A 25,421-nucleotide genomic window follows, 5' to 3' on the forward strand; every position below is an offset into this window, starting at 1 on the left:
ACTAACAAGAAGGGATATGTGGTTCAGACCACCATAAACAGACAAGGCTGGCTAGAGCGTATAGTGTGTGCAAGACATTAAAGAGCAGTATGGATATAAAGGTATATTAAGAGCAGACTTCAGAGATGCTTTAATACAATAGAATATTTGTAATTTATCTGTAATAAAAACACATTTTTAGATAGGATTGAAATGGTGAAGGCAACATTTTGGAAAAGGTGAGGCATGGGATAACTGATATCTAGAATATCAGTGAGAAAAATATTGAAATACTTGTCATATTGGCAAGAAGTGTTTAAACTGAGATGGTGACAATGAGAATAAAAACACAGGACACTTCTTCTTTTGGCTATGTGGAGTAACCTGTATGAAACTAAGCCTCCCACCATCAGCAACTACAAAACTTGGGGAAGAAACATGGGAATCAACTAATTCAGGCATCAGACAACAGACCGAACAAGATGGTGGTTCCTGTAAGAATAGAAACTTGTGCTCCAGGAGTGCCATGGCTCTCTGCCTGAAAATATTTCATCAACTATGGCATAGCAAGGGGAATCCAAGGAGAATAAAGGAATACAGCTAAGAGAGCAGAGGCCGAAACCAGAGAATGGAGCTGCTGATGTGGATGCAATCTGTGGAACAAAGTGTAGGAAATGAGGGAGCTATCCAGAGGAAAGACTTAACAAGTCTGTGTGGAAGTTTCTTGAAAACCATGACTTACTAACATTAATTCAAAAAGAAAGACAAAAATCTGAATAGCTATCTGTCTATAGAGAAATAAAACTCATTACCAAACCTTCCCACAAAAATAACTCCAGTTCCAGGTGATTTAATTGGTGAATTCTATCAACATTAGAAAGGCAATAATAAAAGACATATAAATTCTTTCAGAAGCTAGAGAAGGAGGAAACTAATTTAGTAAAGAGCACAATCCTGATGATAAAACATGAGAAAGGTACTATAACAAAAGAAAACTGCAAACTAATATCCATCAAGAACATGGATTTTGCCAAGATCTTCAGCCAGATATTAGCAGGAGTCCAGTAACATAAAAAAGGATAATACATAATAAACAGGTAGAATTTATCCAGGAATACTAGGTTGGTTCATTTGAAAGTTAGTAAAATTCACCAAGTTATCAGAATAAAGGGGGTAAATTTTATAGATCAATGAGAGAAGTAATGTTGATCAGTACAGTCCATTAATGGACCCACATATAGAAAGTCAATTGATTTTTGACAGAAGTGCCAGAATTTCAGTGCTAAATATCTTGTCTTTTTCAGTAAATAATGTTGGAAAACCTGAATATTCATCTGGAAAAAATATAAATTTTGACTACTACCTTACAACATATGAAAAATTAATTTGAAATGGGTCATTTACTACTTTTAAAAGTGAAAGCTATAAGGCTTATGAAAGAAAACGAAAGACAATCTTTGATCTGGTGGTAGACAAAGATTTCTTAGATTAAGAAAAAAAAGCAGCACTAACCCTCTGTGGTGTATCAAAGTTAGACTGATAGCAGTGGATGCCCCTGAAGTTAGAAGTTGTATTATTTGTAGAAATTTTAAAATAAAAAAAAAATGGATAAATTTAGTCTGCTTTTAATTATCACTATGTATTCACAATTCAAATAAATATCTGTGATAAAATATTCCTCTTGGATGGGGAGGGGATCCTTTTTTATGGTTTAAGTTCTAAATAACCACTATGAGGGTGCCTGGGTGGCTCAGTCAGTTAAGCATCCTACTTCAGCTCAGGTCATGATCTCATAGTTTATGGGTTTGAGCCCCACGTTGGGCTCTGTGATGACAGCTCAGAGCCTGGAGCCTGCTTCAGATTCTGTCTCCCTCTGTCTCTGCCCCTCCCCTGCTCATGCTCTGTCTGTCTGTCTCTCTCTCTCTCTCAAAAATAAATAAAAGCATTAAAAAATATAAAAAATAAATAATCACTATGATTACTTTGAATTTTAATAATGCATATATAAACTTCATATTAGCTATTAATTATGTATCTTTTAGCAAACCTTATATTCTACATGCAAGTTAATTCATGCAATTCCCCGTTATCCGGTGTGCTCTCAACAGCAATTCCCAGTTATCCAGTGTGCTCTCAACTGCCCCAAATCAGCTGCACTGTTCATGTCTGGAGTAATTTTGTTCTCTTTTGGAATTGCTCAAACTTGCATTGGGGCTCAGATCATGCCCCTGTTCCCTTTGATAGTACATATGCCTGTGTCTAAACAGCCTTGAAAAAAAATGATAGCAAAGTGACTGTAAGATCAAGAAATAACCTGAGCTAATTCAATTCTGTCTTTTCTTATGAAATTTTGAACTTTTGTGATAAAAATTTATAACAGTGAAACAGATTTCGAATTGTATTATATTTTTGCTTTTAAGTTAATATGTTAGTTCCTAAATGAGACATTTTTGAATTTGAAAAACATTTAAAATAGAACATTTCTCCCTTTAGTTGATAATTATTTGCAATAAAACTAAACAGTGAATTAAGAAAACAGAGATTATAATATTATTATTAATTTCTGTGAAAGACCAATAGGTTGATATAAGGTATTTTTCTTTTGTAGAAAACCTACATTTATATAGGTAAAAACTATTGAGGCATTAATCCTTCTGTTTTTGTACTTTATTATTCGTTTCATTCCTTATTTCTAATTAATTATTTTATGGTATATATTGATACATATCAATATATGCCAATAAATGTATATTATTTATACCTAAATGTATGTATACACATACATACACACACTTTGTGGTACTATACTAAGAGAACACTAGAATAAAGAAAATGTGGTCTTTGCTTAAAAAAGAAGACTGTGTCTATAGTCTTAAAAAGACAGTCGTTCTTTTTACCTTCCCCAAGCAGACAAGTCATACCTTCTTTAAATGTGACTTCTCTTGTGGTTTACATATAAATATATTACCCTGCATTTAACCTCTTCCTTTACCCAATGGAATTTGTGTTCAGAAATTAGTTACCAGGCAAACGAACAACTAAGGCTTGGCAAAAGACATATAAACCAAGTTTTTACGAGTACAAAACAATCATGTTCAATAGAAAATGCTTTAAAATATTTGTTCTCAATTTAGCCTATCGGTAAACTTGGTATATCAGATATTGTCCACACTCACAGTCTCTTGGCACAGCTTTTTCCGACAGATGCTCAGCACCTCAGCTGTTCTGACCATTGAGTAGACCTGGAAAAGAGAGAGAGCAAATATCCCAAGGTCAGCAATGTGCCAGACACAGGACCTGGTGACACTCCTATCCTTTTGGAGTGGCAACTCATGGGCATCTTCTGCTTGGCTCCTGGAAAGGTCTCCAGTGTGACTGGACTCCAGTTGTCCATGGTAGAGAACAACTCAGACAACAACTTTGAACAATACCACCTTATACTGATTCTTACCCTTCCCCCATTCTTAGCACTTCAGTCTTATTCCTCTTATCACCTCCCCAAATAAATTACCTTCATGCAAGCTCTTGGTTCATGTTCTACTTGTTTGGTAGACCCAGGCTAAGTCATTTAGCTAAAAAAAAAAAAAATAGCATTTTTTTTTCTTGTTTTAGAGACTCTGAACCAAGCTGTTCTCTATACTTCTATTTTTGTCTTATATCACAGAGACCATTTCCTTTATGTCTCCTGCTCACCAAACACTAACAATACAAATATATGTTTTCCTGTGTTTATGTGTGTCTACACACATGTCATGAAAAAATTACATTTGTTATCCTGGTATTGAAGATCATCTATATTCAGGTCCCATTTACCTGTGCAATTCCATTGGCCATTTTACCCTGATACAAAGAGTTAATTAAATTCGAACTTTTTTCTTTACTTTCCTCCCTCAAATCTAAATTTGTTTTGCTTCTAAATATTTCTATTTCAATGTCTTCATTTTATCCAGTCGTATCTGTTTCTCACCACTTAACTGTATACAAAGCTTTAATATTTATTAGATAGTGCATTGTATTATTTCCAGAATAAGCAAATGTCTTTACAAATAAGTAAGAATTTACTTACAAAGGCAAAGAAGGAGGAGAGAAGTCAAAGCCATTCTAGACAGAAGAATCTGCTTATGCGCGCGCGCGCACACACATACACACACAAGAAAGAAATATTTAAGAATATATTGATGTGTAAGAATCTGCTTAAACAAAGAAAGAAAAGAAAGAAAAATGTGTGTTCAGTGAATTTCATTTTTAATAAAATGTTCAGGAATAAAGGTCCAAGAGAGTTTTGGGCTAATCAATTTTAAGATCTTTCACTGTGACCCACACTAAAGAATGCATTTTATTTTGCCATCCATTATGAGGACAAACATATAATTTCTCATCTAACCTGGGACATTGTTGAATGTGAATGAGACCACTAGAGAAATGAGGCTGGGGGCACAGACATAAATGAGGCTTATCCTAGGCAAACCAGAATGCATACTTCCTCTAAAAACCAGTATGTGCTCAAGTGTCATCAGCTTTACAGTGAGTGATGCACACTGAAATTTCTCTTCTCTTCTAACCCACATTTTTTTAAAGTGATATTGTGGCCGATTTTATTGATGTCATACTCACTAAGGATTAAAAAGCAATGGCTTAGAGGGAAACAGAGATATACTTGAAGGTCCCTACATTTATTCCCCGCCAAGGACTGTAGATGCAGGTGAGGGGGAACCTTTGAAAGAATGTGAACACTGGAATGACCTGACTCTATTTATATCTTACAAACGCTGTTCTTAGAGGATGCAGGCTTTGAAGTTGACAAAACCAGGGGTTAAACTGGAGCAGTCTTTTCCCTTAATTCCCACTCTATTTAGGTAATTAAGCAGATCACTTGTGGAAGAATATTTATTCTGCTCAGTCTGGACAAATTAGAATTTTCGATAAGTAAACATGTAAATATATATATGAAAAAATATACTAAATTCATTGTAGTTTAAATGGATCAAATATTTCTCCCCCGCAGTCCATTTTCTTCTCTCGGTGTTAAATGAAACAGCATATATCTTGGTCTCTTCAGATTGTTTCAAGGTATAACATTTCAGAGCTAATATATTCTACTTTCTTCAGCTTCCAAATTCAGTTTAGGTTTTGGTGTATAAAGTTTCCATTTCATCCTATGTAAACCAGAATTAGAGACTAAGCAACAAGAGAATTCATATTTTTTGAAATTGTGTTTCACTTGTTCCCAGGGAAAATGATAAAGCTTGATTTAAAGACTTTAAACTTTATTTGGACAAACAGGACAATTGCAGCTAAAGTGCAAGACGGTGTATAATAATGTACCCAATTATGTGATTTGTTTCATGATTTGCATAAAGGAATCAGAAAAAGACAAGTGTGAGCTCAGGTATTCTAGGAAATCTTTGTGATTCTGACATTACTTGGATGTACACCTTCAGAGTAAGATGTGAAGGTAATCATTGCTGGTAAATATTCAGGAACATGCTTGATCAACATTGATTCAACAGGATTATCCATGTCTTAATTCATTACAGAAACTCTAACAAGCAATAGATCTTATTTTTTCACACAGTTTTATTTCCTATAGCAGCTCTTTGACTCATGATATATTGACGCTGTGTAGCTGTATTTAGGCTAGTAATTATAACCAATAATTTTATAAAACACTATTTATGAACAATATAAAAAGCAAACAGTCACTGTTAGAGCCTAAATAGCAATCAACAATTGGCTGAAAAATAAATGTTAAATTTCGATCATGTGGAGAAAAATTTAGCCAGAATTTTTCTGAGCTGGATTCTGGGGACAGTGTTCATTAGAATTCATTACATCACCAATACTTGTTTCCATGGGTTTTAATATGATTTTAAATAATAATTAACCTATTTATCTGAATATGTTTTCAAAAGACTGGAAGCTAGTTACAAGAGCAACCGATAGGGGTGCCTGGGTGGCTCAGTGGGTTAAGTGTCTGACTTTGGCAGAGGTCATGACCTCAGGGTTCCTGTGTTTGAGCCCCACATCAGGCTCTGTGCTGACAGCTGAGAACCTGAAGCCTGCTTTGGATTCTGTGTCTCCCTTTATCTCTGACCCTCCCCTGCTCGTGCTCTCTGTCTCTCTCAAAAATAAACAGCCATATATATATATATATATATATATATATATACACACACATATTTATAAATACATACATACATATATACAAATATATATATATTTAAAGAGCATATGTATACATACATACATATATATATAGAGAGAGAGAGAGAGAGAGCACCCAATATGTCATAATTTAGAGCTAAAAGTGAAATGTTATATTTACAGTGGTTGTAGCCCCAAATGGCTATAATGGAAGTAAAAAATGTCATATTTAATTAAACTGGGAAATATTACTAGCCTTAAAGCTATAAGGTAGGAAGACAGAAGATGGACAAAAAGGGAGAATATGATCCCTTAATAAAACTGCAGAGGAAAACAATAAGTAACATTTATGGGCATAAAAATTTAATCTTACTATTACAGGAACTCCATACACAATGCCCAAAATTAATGTATCAAAAAGTAACAGAAACTTTTCTGGTTACACATGTTAGGAGTTTGGAAGTGGCTACTCTGTCAGAACAAAGAAAAAAACTGACCAGACTGAAAAATCAACAACTCTCCTTGGATCTTTAAGACAGAAGAGGGCATAGGAGAAAATACCACCCCCAAGACTGGAAAGACATCACAGGCAAAGACAGGGAGCAACAGCTTACCAGATCAGAGACTTGTTATTAAATATGTACTTATTTTGAGAGAGAGAGAGAGAGAGAGAGAGAGAGCATGCATGAGCGGGGGAGGGGCAGAAAGAGAGAATCCTAATTAGGGTCCCACTACCAGCTCAGAGCCCGACCTGGAATTCAGTCTCACAAACCAGGATATCATGACCTGAGCCAAAATCTACAGTCTGATGCTTAACCTACTTTGCCACCCAGGTGCTCCCAGAGCAGAGACTTAAGAGTAGAAACCTCTGTGAGAACCAGTGTGGGAGTGGGAAAACAGTAATTAAAGAATTTCTGGAGGCTCAGGGCAGACAACTCAGAGTTAATAACTCCAGAAAGACCCAGTCACATGCGGGCCCTCAAAATATTGTGAGATTTACCTCCAGGAGCTCAAACAAGTTCCTACAGTAAATATCAGAACCCCAACCCCCCTCCCCCCCCACCGTGCTTCCAGCAGGAGGAAGATAAAGGGAACCATTTTGAAATACGCCAGAATACTCTGTTCTTAACCAGGCCTGCCCACAAGGGAAACCAGAGCCTAACATGCTGGCATATTATCAAGGCTTAACCTGGTAGAGGGAAACACTAACTGGAACCAGCTCTAGCCTTCCACTTGAGAAAAGAGCCTACCCAACTCCAGCCCTTTCTAGCCATCTTGTTCCAACTAAACTGTGAGGGGAAAAAAACCCAACAAACAAAAAACAGAAAATCTTACTAAGTTCACAGTTCAAGGCATAGGCTCAGGAGAAGACAGAGATCTTATCATAGGACTATAGAATACAACCTTTTCCCCAAACACTTCACCATCACATTACCAAAGGACTATTAATAGCAGTTACTTTTACCCAGTACATCATGTTTAGCTATCAAGAAAAAATTACAAGGCACACAAAAACAGAAAGAGAGAGAGAGAGAGAGAGAGAGAGAGTGAGAGAGAGAAAGAAAGAAGAAAAGAAAGAAAGAAAACACAATTTAAAAAGACAAAGCAAGTTTCAGTACCAGACATGGAGGGGATATTGGAATTATCAGACTGGCAATTTAAAACAACTACAATTCATATGCTAAGGGTACTACTGTATAAAGTAGAGGCATGCACAGATGGTCGATGTAAGCAGAGACACGGAACTCTTAAGAAATAACCAAAAAGAAGTGCTAAAGAAGTCTGTAACAGAAAGAATACTTTTGCTGGGCTCATTAGTCGACTAGACAGAGCTGAGGAAAGCATCTCTGAGCTGGAGAATATAACAATAGAATCCTTGAAAACTGAAAAGCTAAAAGAACAAAGACTAAAAAAAGGAAAAACAAAATCCCAGAATATTCAAGGACTGTGGGACAATTACAAAAGGTGTAATATATATATAATGGAGTTATCAAAAGGAGAAGAAAGAGAGAAAGAAACAGAAGAAATATGTGAAACAATAATGACTGAGAATTTTCCCAAATTATGTCAGATACCAAACCACAGATGTAGAAAGTTCAGAGAACAAAAAGCAGTATAAATGTCAAAAAGAAATACACCATGAAATATCATCTTCAAACTACAGAAAGTCAAAGATAAGGAAAAAACTCTAGAAGAAATCAGAGGAAAAACATCTTACCTATAGCAGAACAAAGATAAGAATTACAAGCAACTTATCCTCAGAAACTTTGCAGGCAAGAAGAGAGTGGAGAGAAATATTTAGTGTTGAGAGAAAAGAAACCCACCAATGTAGGATTCTGTACCTTGCAAAATTATCCTTCAAAAGTGATAAAAGAATAACTTCTCAGATAAACAAAAATTGAGAGAATTTGTTGCCAGTTGCCCTCCTTTGTAAGAAATGTTTAAAGAAGTTCTTTATAGAAAAGGAAAAATATTATAGGGCAGTCACTCAGATCTATCTAAAGAAAAGAAAAGCATAAAAGAAAGGAATAAGTGAAGACAAAATTAAAAACTTTTATTTTTCTTAATATTAATTGGTCTAACAGATAACAGTTTGTTCAATGTAACAATACGAAAAATGTATTCTATCACATATATTTATGTATGTATCATGTTTTATGCTTATGTGTTTATACAAGCTTATATATAAGTGAAATGAATGACATCAATGATACAAGGGATGGGAAGGAGTAATTAAAATTGTTTCATTATTATACGGTATTCAAGCTACATAGAAATGCTATACTGTTATTTAAAAGTAAGTTTGAATTATCTGTAAATGTATACTTCAAACATTAAAGCAACCAAAATTATTTTGAAGTATAATCACTTCACTAAGAAAGAAAGAAAATGGAATCATATAAAGTGCCCAATAAAGACCACAAAAGGAAGAACAGTGGAAGATAAAAATAAGAACAAAAAACAAGGCAATGAATAGAAAACAGTTACAAATGTGGTAAATATTAATTCACATATATCAATAATCACTTTGAATGTCAATGGCCCAAATGTACCAATTAAAAGACAAATTATCATAGTGGATCAAAAACAAAACTCAGCTATGTGTTGTCTACAAAAACTTGCTTTAAATATAAAGACACATATAGATTAAAAGTAAATGGACACAGTAAAATATACCATGGTAACAGTAATAAAAAAAAAAAAAAGCAAGAGAAGCTGTATTAATTTCAGACTGAGAAGACCTCAAAGCAAGGAAAGTTATCAGGAATAAAAAAAGGCATTAGATAACGATAAAGAGGTTAATTCTCCAAGAAAACATAACAGTCTTTCACATGCATGTGCCTAAAAACAGAGTGCCAAACTATGTGAGCTAAAAACTAATAAAATTTCAAAGAGAGGTGGAGACTTCAACACCCATCCATCAGAAACGGACAGATTCAAAAGGCAGAAAATCAGTAGGACATAATTGGACTCAACACCACCACCAATCAACTGGACATTATTGATATCTATAGACTACTTCATGCAACAACAAAATAAAGCACATTTGTCTCAAGCTCTTATGGGACACTTACCAAAATAAACCACAATCTGAGCCATAAAACACACATTAACAAATTTAAAAGAATATATATCACCCAATGTCTGCTCTCAGACCATAGTGGGATTAAACTAGAAATCAATAAAAAAAGACAACTGGAAAATTTCAAAATGTAGAGATTAAACAATATGCTTCTAAATAACACATAGTCAAAGAAGAAATCTTAAGAAAATTTTAAAAATATTTCAATCTAATGGAAATGAAAATGCAACTTATAATTTGTGGGATGCAGTGAAACAGTGCTTAGAAGGAAATTTATAGCATTAAATGCGTATATTAGAAAAGCTGAAATATTAAAATCAATTGTAATCTAAGCTTCTACCTTAGAAAACTAGGAGGAGAAGAACAAAGTAAGTCCACAGTAGGCAGAAAAAAAGCAGTAATAGAAATTAGCACAAATCAATTAAATTGAAAATAGGAAATCAATGTAGAAAGTCAATAAAATTGAAAGTTGGTTCTTTAAGATCAAATTGATAAGCCTTTAGCCACGCTAACAGGAAAAAAAGAGAGACAGAGAGAGAGAAGAAACAAATTATTAATAGAATAAATTAAAGGGTCATCACAATGTGTTCCATGAACATTAAAAGGATAATAAAGGAATATTATGAACAACTCTATGTCCACGAAATTGGTAACTAGAAGAAATGGAAAAATCCTTTCAAAAATACAATCTGTCAAAACTCACATAAGTTTTTATATATTATATATTATATATTATATTATATTATATTATATTATATTATATTATATTATTATACTATAGTATGCAAGTTTGCATGGTACAAGGTTCATATAAAAGCCAATTCATTTCCTATATACCAGAAATGAAAGGTAAACTTTGAAAGTAAAAAACAACATCATTTACATTAACATCCAAAAACCCTGAAATAATTAGGTATATATTTAACCTAATATGTACAAAATCTATATGGGAAAAACTGCAAAACTCTGATAAAAAAAATTAAAAAGGGCTAAATAAGTAGAGATAGTCCATTTTCACGTATAGAACGACTCAATATTGTCAAGATGCCAATTCTTCCCAAATTAATCTATAGAGTGAATGCAATTCAAATCCAAATCTTAGAAAGTAATTTTGTGGATACTGGGGCAAATATAAGTATATAAAATGTACTACTATACACCTATTAAAATGGTCAAAATCTGAAACATTGACAACACCAAATGTTGGTGAGGAGGTGGAGCAACTGGAACTCTCCTTCAATGCTGGTGGGAATTCAAAATGCTACAGCTATTTTGGAATGTAATTGGTAGTTTCTTACAAGATTGAACATATTCTTACTATATGATCCAGGAACTGGGCTCCTTGGCATTTTACTCAAAGGGGTTAAAAACTTATGTCCACATAAAAACCTGCACACAGATGTCTATAGCAACTTTATTCAGAATTGTCAAAACTTGCTATAAACCAAGATGATCTTCAGTAGGTGAATGGAAAATATATTGTGGTACATCAAGACAACGGAATATTATTTAGCACTAAAGAAAAATGAGCTATGAAGCCATACAAGGACAAGGAGGAACCTAAAATGCATATTACTAGGTGAAAGAAGCCAATGTGAAAGGGCTACATATTGTATGACTCCAACTATGTAAAATCTGGAAAAGGCGAAAAACATGGGGACACGAAAAAGATCAATGATTGATAGGGGCTGGCAGTAGGGGCAGGGTGGGATGAAAAAGTGAAATACAAAGGATTTTGGGGGCAGTGAAAATACTCTGTGTGACACTCTAATGATGAGTAGAAGTCATTACACATTTTTCCAGATCCACAGAATGTACATCACTAAGTGTGAACCCTAATGTAAACTATGGATTTTGGGTGATTATGATGTGTCAATGTAGTTCACCTTTTGTAACAAATGTGAACAAATGTAGCAGAGGCTATATGGGAAATCTCTGTACCTTCCTGTCCATGTTGCCATAAATTTTAAACTGCCCTTAAAAAATAAAGTTTTAAAAGAAAGTAACAGAAATCAATCTTTTCTGTAAATACAAAGATGATAACAGAATAAAGATCCTAAAGAAAATACTCATGTCTGGGGATTGAAATGACTGGGGCTCAGAAGAATAGGGGCAACTATTTTCATTATCAGCTTTTGAGCATAATTTGACTGTTTTAAATTAAATGTACATATTACTTTGATTAAACCAAAAAGTTTTGGAAGATTATGTGAATTTAAATAGAATATAGTTATAGACATTGAAAACACTTCTCATAATTCAATAGGCTGTCATACAATGAAGAAGTTTAAAAAATCAGGTCTGATACATTTATCTCATTCATCATTCCATTATACAACTTTTTAAAAATCTTTCATAATTTGGAGACAATATTTGTAATCACAGTGAAAGACAGCATAGTTGGTCTTAGATGCACAATTCTTTCACAAGTTAGAACAAGGCAATCTTTAACTAATTTAATAATTAATGTTTAATAAACAATAGTTTATATATTTCACTTAAGGGCAATAAATTATTTTGAGATAGGTTTCGTTAACTTTAAAAAAATAAATATGCATTTTTACAAATCAAATATTTAACCAGGGTTTTACTACAGAGAGGAGGTAACCTTTCTGGCTAGATATACTTTGGATTTGGTCAGGTTAAACTTAATACATACAAAACACAATAATCTAGAGAATCTTCTGCTTTATACATTTTTTAAAAATTAGGATCCATGAATGACTAGTTAACAAAAATTTGGTATTAAAGGAAATTCTGATATAAATGGAATTATTTTATTATAAGCATCTAGAGAACAATGAAAACACAGCAAAATTGTACATCCTAGCTAAAGGTGAGTGTGTGCATCTTATTTGGCAGACTTCAGCTGACAAAAACTCCTAATTCTATTAAATTATATTGGTTCATGTCCATACAGGAAAGGTTTATGGGAAATAAGAAAGATTATAGAGAAAACTATTAGTATTTTCTGATAGCATGTAATACCGCTACAGGGTAAAGGATAATGCCTGGATTCTTCTCCTTTCCTGGCAAAAAGGCTCTGCCTCAGAATATTCATCAGCAGTAGGAACAAAGCTTACTTTGTGAAACAAATAAATGCAGTCTATTTTTGTTTGTTTGTTTGTTTGTTTGTTTGTTTTACTTCAGTGGATTCCTCACCAAAGAAGACTCCTTCCTACTACTTCAACATAACAAATTTCTGATTATGAACAGTAAGAAGTACTAGCCTTTTATGCCCTTAGATTGAGGAACATTCTTATGGTTAGCTGTAATGTTGGTTTATACTGAATTTTATTTTTTCCTATGCAAATTAAGTTCCCAGATTTTGCTTTAAGTCCAAATCAGATGAACTGAGCCTAGCTGTATCTAATACATCTAGCTAACTCTAATTAAATATTACCTAAGGACTTACTGTATAACGGTAAATTAGTTTTGTAATATCTAGCAATCACTCTTTTACTATTCTTTCTCTAAAAATAGTATAGAAAACATTTTTCTGTTGCTGGATATATCATTTATTTACAGAAGGCTTTCACTGGGGATTTTATAAATGGGGCGGGGGGAGGCAAAAAAAGCATAAATTAGGAGTTAATTCCTATATTTCTACTGTGAAGCCTAAAGTTAATTTCCCTGTATCATAAATACCACACTGGTTTTGAGGCTGTAAATAATTCTGTGATCACTCCTCACATACTTTCCTCTCGGATATATATATTTTTTCTACTTCATATCCTTTGCTCAGATTAGCTCTTTTCTTTGAATTTTATTATAATAGACACATTGGGGTTGGCTCGTGCTTGTTCTATCCTTTCTTGTTAAGAACCTTGTCATCCTGGTCCAATGGCTTTGTATACGATTCAAATGTTTCCTTTCACAGAAGCAACTTTTAACCTGCAATGCAAAACATCATCATAATGGGAGGGATGAGAACAAATGACAGCAAGATACTGCTGTCCCCTGAACTGTGGTCTTACTGACCTATTTACCAATTACAGCTATCTCATTTTAACATTATATATTATGGGTACACATAAAGAACAGTAGATAACTCTTACACAAGTAGAATCCATTCTAGTATGAGGGGAAGGTGACTCTATTTCTTATAAAATTTACTAACAGGTAAGCATTCAGAACACAAATATAAGATTGAAGATCTGAATTAATCCGTAACTGTTTCAGCAGTATTATGGTAGATTTGATGGACTAGTTAGCATTTCAGTAGGCATTAATAAAACTATTAATATTCTATGTATACTAGGGTGATGCTGTGAAATGAAGAATGCTTTTACTTTTCTTCTCAGCGGTTAACTGAATAAGATTCCAGAGGTATCACAAATATTTCATAGCAATGTTACAGGAGTCATTTCCTACCGGCAGGTTCCATTTTAGCAATGTGAGTGGTAAGGAAACCATGTCAATCTACAGTGTCACATCTTTGCCATTTCAAATAAGGCAAGTGCAAATAATTGTGTGTGTGTGTGTGTGTGTGTGTGTGTGTATTTGTCAAAATGGATTAAATGCTCTTTACACAATTAAGCTCAGTGAAGTCATCGGATGATACGAATCAGGATTAAAACCAAACCCCATAATTCTCAAAGTTTAAAGTTATATTGATAGGAACCAATTTTAATTATCTTTCCTTAGAAAGCGTCAATAATATCCTAAATGAGCTCAGAATTGTTTACACTGTAAAGATATTTTGACTCATAGAGTCATTTTTTAAAATTCTTCTCAGAGGCCTAGAATTGAAGGAAATAACTTGTGGAATATATATTAGAAATAGATAGTGTGGCTCAATAAGAGAAATGTGGACAATTCATTTTTGTTATGAATATATAAAAATATTCCAGAAGTAAAAGTTAGCTTTATGAACTTATTAACTAAACTATTAATAATTCTCAGGCAAGAAAAACATCTACCATCAAGAAAAAATATACCTTTCATTTTTGCCTAGAAAGGTTAGTAGTCATTGAAAAAGTAGGTCAGTGAAATAACTGGATTACTGAAAATAATCAGAACTGACAAGTCGACTACCAGAAGTCTATAGGCTATAGATTTTTGGTTTGAGTGTTTTTATAAAGATGGCATTTCTTGGGAAATAGATGAAAATTAATAAGATTATGCTAATTTACAGCATAAATTAAAATGTTTTATAAGACTAATACCATTGAAGACTTTTACTGGGCACTGTTAAAAAGTTAAGTAAAATTTAAGCATTCTAATTATGGATTCAGTTTGTACTTCTCAAAATCAGTAACTTTCCAAGCCAGTTACCTTAATGCAAGTATACTTTGGATGAGATATTTTATAACACATAAACTCAAAATGATCACAAAATTTCAAATACTATGGCATATTCTGAAGTTCACGCAAGAAGACAAGGGTAATCTAAGGAAGTGTAAACACAATGTTTTGTTTTTAGAATAGGCCTATATAGTTTTAATACTCCTGTGTAATTATACTTTACAAGTTTAGCATATTTAAAAATGTATTTGAAGGCTAGAACTTTTAGCATATTTAAAAATGTATTTGAAGGCTAGAACTTTAGAGAAGAGTAATAATGGATTTACTTATGCAGGTCAAGTTTTAAATTTTGTATTATTCGGAAATGGCTTCTTATGTTACTTGATGTGTCATTACATTCTCTGGATTTCAAATTGATGGTAAATGTCTTTGCCCCCAATTGAAGATCCCATGTCAAATATGCTGTCTGCAAGAAAATGCATCACTCTAAAGTGTATTTTAAATCTATTAATAAAGGCACTTTCCACCCTGGTAATTTGCATAGAACACAGTGAAGCAAAAAAGCATGCAATGCCTTCCAGCTAGATGCTAATAAGGCCACAGGGAAAAAAAAAGTTATTTCAAATATATTCTGCATAATACTCATGTCTGTCTCTAAAATAGGCTGAAGATTCCTCTCTTGCTTATACTGCAAAACTTTAGAACACTTTCAAATAAAATAATCTTTACCACTTTTCTGAAGGAAATTATTACATGGTGCTCTTAACTGATCTATTTTTAGGAGCCAAAAGCAGCAGGGTATGTCAGAAAGGGCTGCTTCATGAATTATGTATCTGTCCTTCTTCCACTTGGCTACATTCCCTTTATTTTATGAATCCTTGAAATCCTGAAAATGGTAAGATTTAGGTTGAAATTTTCAAAATTTCCTAGCCACGTGCTTAGTTGTCTAGCCACATCTTTCTGCTGGTCACTCGCTCCTAAGAGAGACATTCCAGACCTTTTCTTCAGTAAGTATACTAAATAGATTCATTTTCTTAAGTGAAGGCTGTAGATCAGTTGAATTGCTTTTGTTCACATCACAAAGTTATTAATTACCATGTTATCATTTTCACTTTCCTAAAGTTGTACTTACAGGTTCATTCAAATTGTATGAGATTCTCAAGGCTTGCATTGTATTACATAACTGATATTTTGTGGTCGGCTTACTGCTTTACCAGAAAATGACAACAAATTGTTGAAACTGAGTAAAAATGGAGAGTAAACTGGTTGTACAAATCCTACAACTCCTATTAGTAAAATTTTCTAGCTACAAAATTATAAACCCACATGCACAAAATTCTTCTATAAAACTTTGATTAAAAAAATAATTCTGCTAAAATCTGTGACTAATACTCTAGAAATAAGAGTCTTTTTTCCCGACCCCAAGCTGAATATTGAACATAAAAATATTGATTTGCTCTTCACTCTCCCAAGAACATTGACTCAGATGTGAATAGGAGGAACCGTCTTACTGAAAGAACCTCTCCCTGTGCCCCCTGCATCCTTTTGTCTTTATCTAATTCCATCATCTCAGACACCAAAGACTCCCTTTCACAGAGGTTTGCAGTTGCTTGTCATGCGTGACCTTCCGTATTTTACCTTCTCCTTTCTTTGGCCCTGGAAGAGCTGAAAAGGAAAAAAAAAAGTAATAGTTTTCCTGCCTTTCCCAAAGTCTGTTCATGCTCAGTGCTCTCACTGGAGCAGGTCAAAGAAGGTGAAACTCCTTTTCCATAGACTGTTTTCTTAACCTTAGAAGTTCACATTGTGCTTAAATAGTACATCAAATGTAATTTTAGCTTTTTAGCCATAAGTTCAGGCAACAACAAAACAAAATTTAAAGAAGCTAGTTCAGATTTATTATGAACCATTTTAAATGAAAGTGTTATAAAGTTAATGTGGTTGTAAGACTTTTTACAATCACCTTTTTAAAGACTGAGGATTATTTTCATTGACAATTTATTAGAAATATAATATTAGCTAAAATAAAAGTGTACTCTTTAAAACACATTTTCTTGCAGAATGATTTTTCTCTTGTCAAAGCCATTTAATTTGCAACAAGTAATTCTCAAATTTCCAATAAATTTTCTGAAAATGTTTCCAAGAAAAGTAAAATTGGTACTTTTTTTTCTATGCAAAATGTTAAAATTTTAGTAATTTCTGGTGATGTTAAAACATAGAAATAATACATCAAAACAAGTATTAAAATGAGCAGAAGTCAGTGATGTGAAAGGATAAGCCAGAGTGGGTAAAAAGGAAATTTACAAATTATGCACTTCTGTAATTTCAAACTTGTTGAAGAAAAGGAAGTTATCACTTGTTCACATTTACTTTATCTGTTAACTAATCTTTTGTGCTTTTAGAATTTCTTCAGTATTTCTGTATTCTAAGTCCACATATAGTTCCTTGTGAATATCCATTTTTTAAAGTTAAAACAAAACTTCAAACTAGGATGAACCATTTTTCAGATATTATAAGTAAATGATTTGTCATGAGCACTTAACTGATGGTTTTAGAAACTTTTCATCTTCTTTCATTTCTCAGAAAAAAAAAAAAGTGTGATCTGTACAAGACAGAAGTGTCCCTTTTTGTCCCAACCAATCTCTTATCCTTAGAGTGGTTACCTTTAATGCATATAGTAAGGTATCTGTTATGAGACATTTACATATTATTTATGAACCCCAAACCAGTTACTAACCTGATGTCCAATGATTCATGTCACACAACCTATATTCCAACAATGCTTAACTATTCTAGAAGAAAGAACATTAAAGTTTTCCAAATCAACCTAATATCAACATAAGTATTCATATCTATTGATAAATATACTCTTCAAATTATTAAGTTGGGTCGGGGCACCTGGGTGTTTCAGTCAGCTGAGCGTCTGACTTCGGCTCAGGTCATGATCTCGGAGTTTGTGGGTTCGAGGCCTGCATCGGGCTCTGTGCTGACAGCTCAGAGACTGGAGCCTGCTTCGGATTCTGTGTCTCCCTCTCTCTCTCTGCACCTCCCCCCCCCCCCAATCACACTCTGTCTCTCTCTATCCTTCAGCAATAAACACTAAAAAAATGTTTTTTAATTATTAGGTTGGAATTATTTTCAAACTGATTTGTAAATTATATATTATGCATTGCCTAAGGGACTCATACTTCTAAAACAATAAAGTACCTGTGGTTTATTAGATTACAAGAATTCATTATGTACTGATAGTATGTACCTCCTTCTCTACCTTAATTTTTGCTAAATTAAAATGAACCAAAGAAAGAAAGCAGAGATTTGTAAAAATGTTTTATAAAGAAAAAAAAAAAAACAAAAAACACTGCAGCACATTAAAAGGATTAGTCACCATGATCAAGTGGGATTTATCCTTGGGATACAAGGATTCCTCAACATATGCAAAATGATCAATCTGATAATCATATTAAGGCAGAAAAAAAATAATATGATTATTTCAATGTATGCAAAAGAAGCCATTTGACAAAACAACATCCACTTACGATTTTAAAAAAGTCTTAAAAAATTAGATATAGAAGAAATGAACCTCAACTTAATAAAGGCCACAAATGACGAGCTCATACCTAACGTCATGCTTAATGGTGAAAGCTTTTCCTCTAAGATCAGGAACAAGACAAGAGTGCCCACTTTCACCGCTCCTATTTAACATAGTGCTGGGAGTCTGAGCCAGAGCAGTCAGGCAGGAAAAAGAAATAAAAGATATCTGGATTGGAAAGGAAGAAGTAAAATTGTCTCTCTTTGCAGATGACACGGTATTACATATAATAAATCCTAACAACTCCACCAAAATTTTTAGATCTAATCAATGTATTCAGTCAAGTTGCAGGATAGAAAATTAACATAAAACATCAATAAAATTTCTATACACTAACAAGTTATCTGTAAAAGAAATAAGAAATGATACCATTTACAATAACATCAAAAACAATAAAAACTTAGGAATTAATTTAACTAAGAAGGTGAAAGATCTCTACACTAAAAAACACAAAACACTGGTGAAAATAATCAAAAAAGACACAGATAAATGGAAAGAATCTTGTGTTCATGAACTGAAAGACTTAATACTGTTAAAATGTCCCTGCTACCCAAAGCCATCTATAAATCAAGGCAATTCCTATCATGATTCCAATGGCATTTTTTACAGAAGCAGAAAAAAAAATCATAAAATTTATATGAAACCACAGAAGACTCCAAATAGCCAAAGAAATCCTGAGAACGAAGAACAAAGTGGGAGAAATCACAATTCTTGATTTCAAGCTGTATTATAAATCTACAGTACTCAAAACAGCATGTTACTGGCATAACAATAGACATATAGACCTTTGGAATAGAACTGAGATCCCAGAAATAATTCCATGTATATATAGTCAACTAATATTTGACAAGAGAGCTAATATTTCTCCAATGGAGAAAAGGAGAAAAGACAGTCTCTTCAATAAATGGTGCTGGGAAAATTGGATATTCATATGCAGAAGAATGAACCTAGACCTCTATCTTACACCACTTACAAAAATTAATGTAAAATGGATTAAAGACATACATGTAAGACGAGAATTCAAAAAATTCCTAGAAGGACACAACAGGAAAAAAAGCTCTTTGACATGCGTCTTGGCAAAGATTCTTTGGATAAGACATCTAAAGCAAAAGTAACAAAAGCAAAAATAAAAAAAGTGGGACCAGTTCAAACTGCAAAGGTTCTGCACAGCAAAAGAAACAATCAACTAAGTGAAAAGACAACCCATGGGATAGAAAAAAAGTTGTAAATCATGTATCTGATAAGGGCTTAACATCCAAAAATATGTAAGGAACACATACAGCTGCATAGCAAAAAAAAAAAAAAAAAAAAAAGGTTAATCTACTTTTAAAAATGAGCAAAAGTCCTGAATAGACATTTTTCCAAAGAAGATACACAGATAGCCAACAGGTACATAAAAAAGGTACTCAACGTCACTAATCATCAAGGAAATGCAAATCAAAACCACAATGAGATGTCACCTCATGCCTGTTAGAATGTCCATTATCAAAAAGACATGAGATTTAAAAAAAAAAAAAAAAAAAAAGCTGGTAAGGATGTGGAGAAAAGGAAACCCTTGTGCACCATTGGTGGGATTTTAAATGGTACAGCCACTATGGAAAACAGAATGGTGGTTCCTCAAAAAAATTAAGAAAAGAAAAGAAAAAAAAAAACAACTTCCATATGATTCAGCAATTCCATTTCTGGGTATATTTCCAAAGGAAACAAAAACACTATGTTAGAGAGATTTCTACACTCTCCATGTTTGTTGCCACATTATTTATAATAGACAAGACATGAAAATAACCTAAGTGCCTATCAATGGATGAATGGATAAAACAGATGTGAGATAAATATATATACTGGAATATTATTTGGCCATAAAAATGGGAATAAATCCTGCCATTTGTGACAACATGCATGGGCTTTGAGGGCATTATGCTAAGTGAAATAAGCCAGACATAAACAAATACTGTGTGATCACACTTACAAGTGGAATCTAAAAGCAACAGAAAAAGAGATCATATTTGTGGTTACTAGAGATAGGGGTAGAAGGGTGAAGAAATTAAACGAAGGCAGTCAAAAGGTACAGACCTCCAGTTACAAGATAAATAAGTATTAAGGATGTAAGGTACAACATGATAACTATAGTTAACACTGATGCACGGTGTATATAAAAGTTGTTAAGAGAGTAAATAGTAAAAGTTCTCATCACAAGAAAAAAAACATTTTTTTTCTTTTTTTTTGTATCCATGTTAGACGATAGATGTTAACTAAAGTTGCGGTAGTCACTTAACATTATATGTAAGTCAGGTCATTATGGTGTACACCTTAAACTTATACGGTGCTGTATATCAATTATATCTCAATAAAACTTGGGTGGGGGGGGGGGAGAACAAAAGCCACAGTAACCAGAAAGAACAATATGCATTTGAGTGGAAAGTTCAAGATTCTCTAATGTTCAGACTGTTGCTTAATCTAAGGCTAAGCGGGATGTAAATGTGATAGAAATAGGTGAGTTTGCAGTAACTTTGCTATCAGCCAAAACAGAGAGCCCTCTTTTTCACAATTTCCTAATGATATTCTCTGTTACTAATCATCAAATGAAAAATAAGATTCTTTTTTGATATGCTATTTTCAAGTTGTAGTTTCTCTCCATTTGCTTATACAATCCATTTCTATATATTAGCTATTGCACTATGTTCCCTATGATGGAAATATAATGACAAAGCTGCTTATTATGCCCAAAGAATCTATGTTTCAAAGATTACATGGATTGTTATTTAAAGCCATTCAACAAGTTTATAAGGGAATAGAAACATTGTCCCTACAGTAAAAGCTATCAGCTTTGTATTTCTTACTATTAATCATACCAAGAGTATATTATATGTGTGTATAATTCAAAATCAGTTACCAAAAAAGCCAAAACCAAGTGAAAACGTGGAGTTTAAATGTTGAATTCAATTCTCAATAAATTTTTGATGAATCAGCACAAAATAGGTAGAGACAATGAAATCAGCAGTTTGGTAATCAAGTTCTATTCTTTTTTTTTAATTAACCATATATATGAATGGACACTCAGCTTCTTGCTAGGTCACCATCTCCCTCCATGACTGGCAACTGGGATCATGACAACTGTCCAAACATAAGAAACTGATAAAGGAATTATTCGTACAAAACAGCCCAAATCCTGATGTGGAAGGTGTTCTTCAGTGCAACACTGCATACCCTTCAGGGTGTGATCTTGCCCTGTCTTTTCAGTATGAGGCACTAGCCATGTTCTTTGCATTCCAGGTGAAAAGGCATTCTGGGGCGGGAGGGCGGCAGGGATGCGGGTTGCTTCCAGAGGCCTTGGCTCATGTTGTTTCCTCATCCTCCCATTCCTCACAGGTCCCATCTAACCTCCACTCACAATGAAGGGCCAATTCACATGGTATCTTCTGTGTGATCTTTTTCTAGTCTCCACATTCCAAATGAATCACTCACCTCATCATACTTAGCCCTTTATGCTAATACTGTGCTAAGTGTGCATATCTCCTCCATTAATTTGTTAGCTTCTCAAAGGACTATGTATTAGTCTTCTCTGTCCCTTTCAGTACCTAGCATAGTGTAATGCAGTGCTCATAAATGTATAACAGTAGATTTGAATTAAAAAGGCATTGTTATCAACTATTCATTTGAGCATGGGAAAATTTACCACTCTTGCGTCTTGCCCAAAGATCCATTTTAAAATTAATGATTTTTCGCCATTCTATCAGAAATAGTAATTTAACTATTGCAAACATTTTTGGTCATGAAACAACTTCTTTGCAAACTGGTTTATAGACTGTAAGGAAATTTGGTTGATTTGATACCATTTTACATAAGGACAGCTTACTTCATGGCGACATTGAAAAAAATTCCACAGAAAAGTCATGAAATCAGCCGCTTTCACCCCCGTGCCAGTGGCTCATGGTGTTTCTAACACAAGAGGAAGGAAATAGTTATCTCTAATTATGTCTTGTTCAATTGTGTCATTTAAAGCATTAACCTGTTTTTAGCAAGGCTGTTTTTAGACATTCTATCTTTACTAAGCAAATGCTGCTCTTTTTGCAGTCTCTTTTCCCTGTGGAAACGAGTTTGGATTATTTGCAAATCATTAACCTTAGGAAAAATTAAAATATATATTAGCCTCAATTTCCAAGGATTAGAAAGTGTTTGAGATTATAATTTATGGATAAACTCAGCAAATCTGGTGCTTCTAGAAGAGTGTATATAGAATGTGCATCTTAGAACTCCAGTGTTGTCAAACACGTATATTTGGAAAATATTGTTCACGCTAGCCTGCTCTCGATCTTTCACTAAACCAACAGCATATTAATGCCTGAGTGGTAATACAGTAACAAAATATGTTTTATATTGTTTTATTCTGGATTTCTCAACCTTGACACTATTGGCATTTAGGGCTTGACTGTTCATTGTTGGCAGATGTTTGGGGGATGGCTACCTGTGCACTACATGTTTAGAGCATCCTTGACTTCTACCCACATGTGTCATGAGCACTGTCCCCTTTCCCCCAGTTTTAATGTCTCTAACGATTGGCAAATCACTGCTGGTTGAGAACTGCTAACTTAATCCAAGCCTTTTCCAAAGGCTTTAAACCAAGGATAAAATTTTTATTAACACCAAAATAAGGCAATTGGGGAAATGTTACTGGAAAGTACCTTAACTCTTTTTGCACTAATAATAGTCACAAGCTCTTATATATACCACTAACTTTGAGACATACACTCTTCTAAGAACTTTTTGCTAAAATTCATAAAATTAACATCATAGTAACTCAACTGTTTTAATACATGTTGCTTTCAGATAATTGTCTTACACATAAGGATAGACACAGAAATGCTGGTCTCTTTTTCAGTTTGTCTTAGACATTAAAAGTAGGGGGATCAAGAGAATAAGACAAGCCACAGGCTAAGAAAAAATATTTACAAAAACCACATCTGATACAGAAGGGTTATCCAAAATATATAAAGAATTCTTAAAACTCAACATTAAAAAAAATCAACAACCTCGTTTAAAAGTGAGCAAAATGAGACAGGAACAGACACTTCACCAAAGAAAATACATGGATGGCAAATAAGTATATTGTATGTCTAGATTATATGTCATTAGGAAATTGCAAATTAAGACAATGAGATAACACTTCACACCTATTAAAATAACCCAAATCTGGAACACTAACACCACCAAATACTAACGAATAGGTAGAGTAACTGGAACTTTCATTCATTGCTGGTAGAAATGCAAAACGGTATAGCCACCTTGGAAAACAGCTTGGCAGTTTCTTAGAAAATTAAACATACTCTTACCATACAATCCAGCATTCGGGCTCCTTGGCATTTACTCAAAGGAGTTGAAAACTTACATATACACAAATAGCAGCTTTATTTATAATTATACAAACTCGGAAGCAACCAAGATATCCTCTAATAGGTGAATAAATAAATATCCAAACAATGGAATATTATTCAGTGCTACAGAGAAACAAACTATGAAAAAAACCTAAAATGCATATTACTAAATGAAAAAAGCCAACCTAAAAAGCCTGCATACTATATTATTCCAACTATATGATATTCTGTAAAAGGCAAACAATAGAGATAGTAAAAAGATCAGTGGTTCTTGGGGTTGAGGAGAGTCGAGATGAACAGGTGGAGCACACAGGGTTTTTAGGACAGTAAAACTACTCGGCACAATACAATAATAGTGGCTATATATCATTATACACTTTCCAAGCCATAGGATGTACAATACCCAGAGTGAAACCTAACCCAGAATGAACTGTGAACTTTGGGTGATTATAATGTGTCAGTGCAGGTTCATTGATTATAATAAATGTACCACTCTAGTGTGGGGTGTTGATAATGGGAAAAGCTGTATATGCGAGGTCAGGGAGCATAAGGAAACTCCGTACTTTCTGCTCAATATTGCTGTGAACCTACAACTTCTCTAAAAAATAAGGTCTATCTGAAAAAAAAAGATGCAGAGGGGGTAAAAATTTAAGCATCAAATCTTCAGGGATAACTATTGCGCATCATGGTAAAGTAGCCTGACTGCACAGAAGTTGTACTAAGTCTGCTTTCCATTTACAGGAGCTCAGAAGGGGCAGGTGGCAACTCTCAGTCCACACACGGAGGACCACGCACATAATGGCTAGATGGCTTCACACTCTTCAGTCAGAAAGGTCAATAATAAATCATAGTGAAAAAAAGACAGAGACAGAACACTCTCTCCCAGGAACTCTCTGGATCATCCCAAATATCTTTAAAACGTCACCTTTCTTTCCTTTATTATTTTTCTTCACATATTTCTCTCAAATACTGAAAAGGAGAAGGATGACTGTAGGCCTCAGAAACTGCAAGGAGGAGGAAGAACTTTATTGCTGGGAAAATGATGATAGGTGTAGTTGAAATCTGGAGTGCTGTTAAATTTTTAACTCAATCTCCTAATTATAGCCCTCCTGACACTTTCTGTTTCTGAGCTCCATCAATGTATGGTGGAAATGACCTCAATACATTTAGTTAACTAGATCTCAGGGTTTTTTTCTTCATTCTTTAGTCACTTAAGTAAAGCATCTCTCAACCCTGTCTTTCCTGTAAAAGGTGAGATCTCCTTCTTGAATTTGAATGACTCCCTTGGGGTTTGAGGGTCATTTACCTTTGGTTAGTACAGCAGATGGAATGTTGCATGCTTGGCTCAGGGCTCCTGGCTCAGTGCCCTGGGCTGTGAGGCCAGTTGCTTAACTCAGAGGGTGGCTTCAGATTCAAGCCTATACCATCTTTCCAAGGCCTGAGGCTACTTGAGAAAGCTATGGATTACTGTTATTAAAATGTAGCTACAGAATCCTAGACCTGGTGTGTA

At 33.9% G+C, this 25,421-nt stretch overlaps 1 long non-coding RNA gene across 5 annotated transcripts in view; it reads right to left on the bottom strand.

Moving 5' to 3' along the window:
• The window catches only part of LOC132686320 (uncharacterized), a 390,554-nt gene that overhangs the window by 122,731 nt on the left and 242,402 nt on the right, over positions 1-25,421 (bottom strand). For all 5 annotated transcript variants that reach the window (XR_014136398.1, XR_014136397.1, XR_013553086.2 and 2 more), the window contains one exon: positions 3,156-3,221. This is a non-coding gene — a long non-coding RNA (uncharacterized LOC132686320). The remainder of the gene's footprint in view (positions 1-3,155; positions 3,222-25,421) is intronic.

The sequence above is a fragment of the Panthera onca genome, chromosome F1, assembly GCF_046562875.1.
Source record: "Panthera onca isolate mPanOnc1 chromosome F1, mPanOnc1 haplotype 2, whole genome shotgun sequence".
In the NCBI taxonomy this organism is placed as follows: Eukaryota; Metazoa; Chordata; class Mammalia; order Carnivora; family Felidae; genus Panthera; species Panthera onca.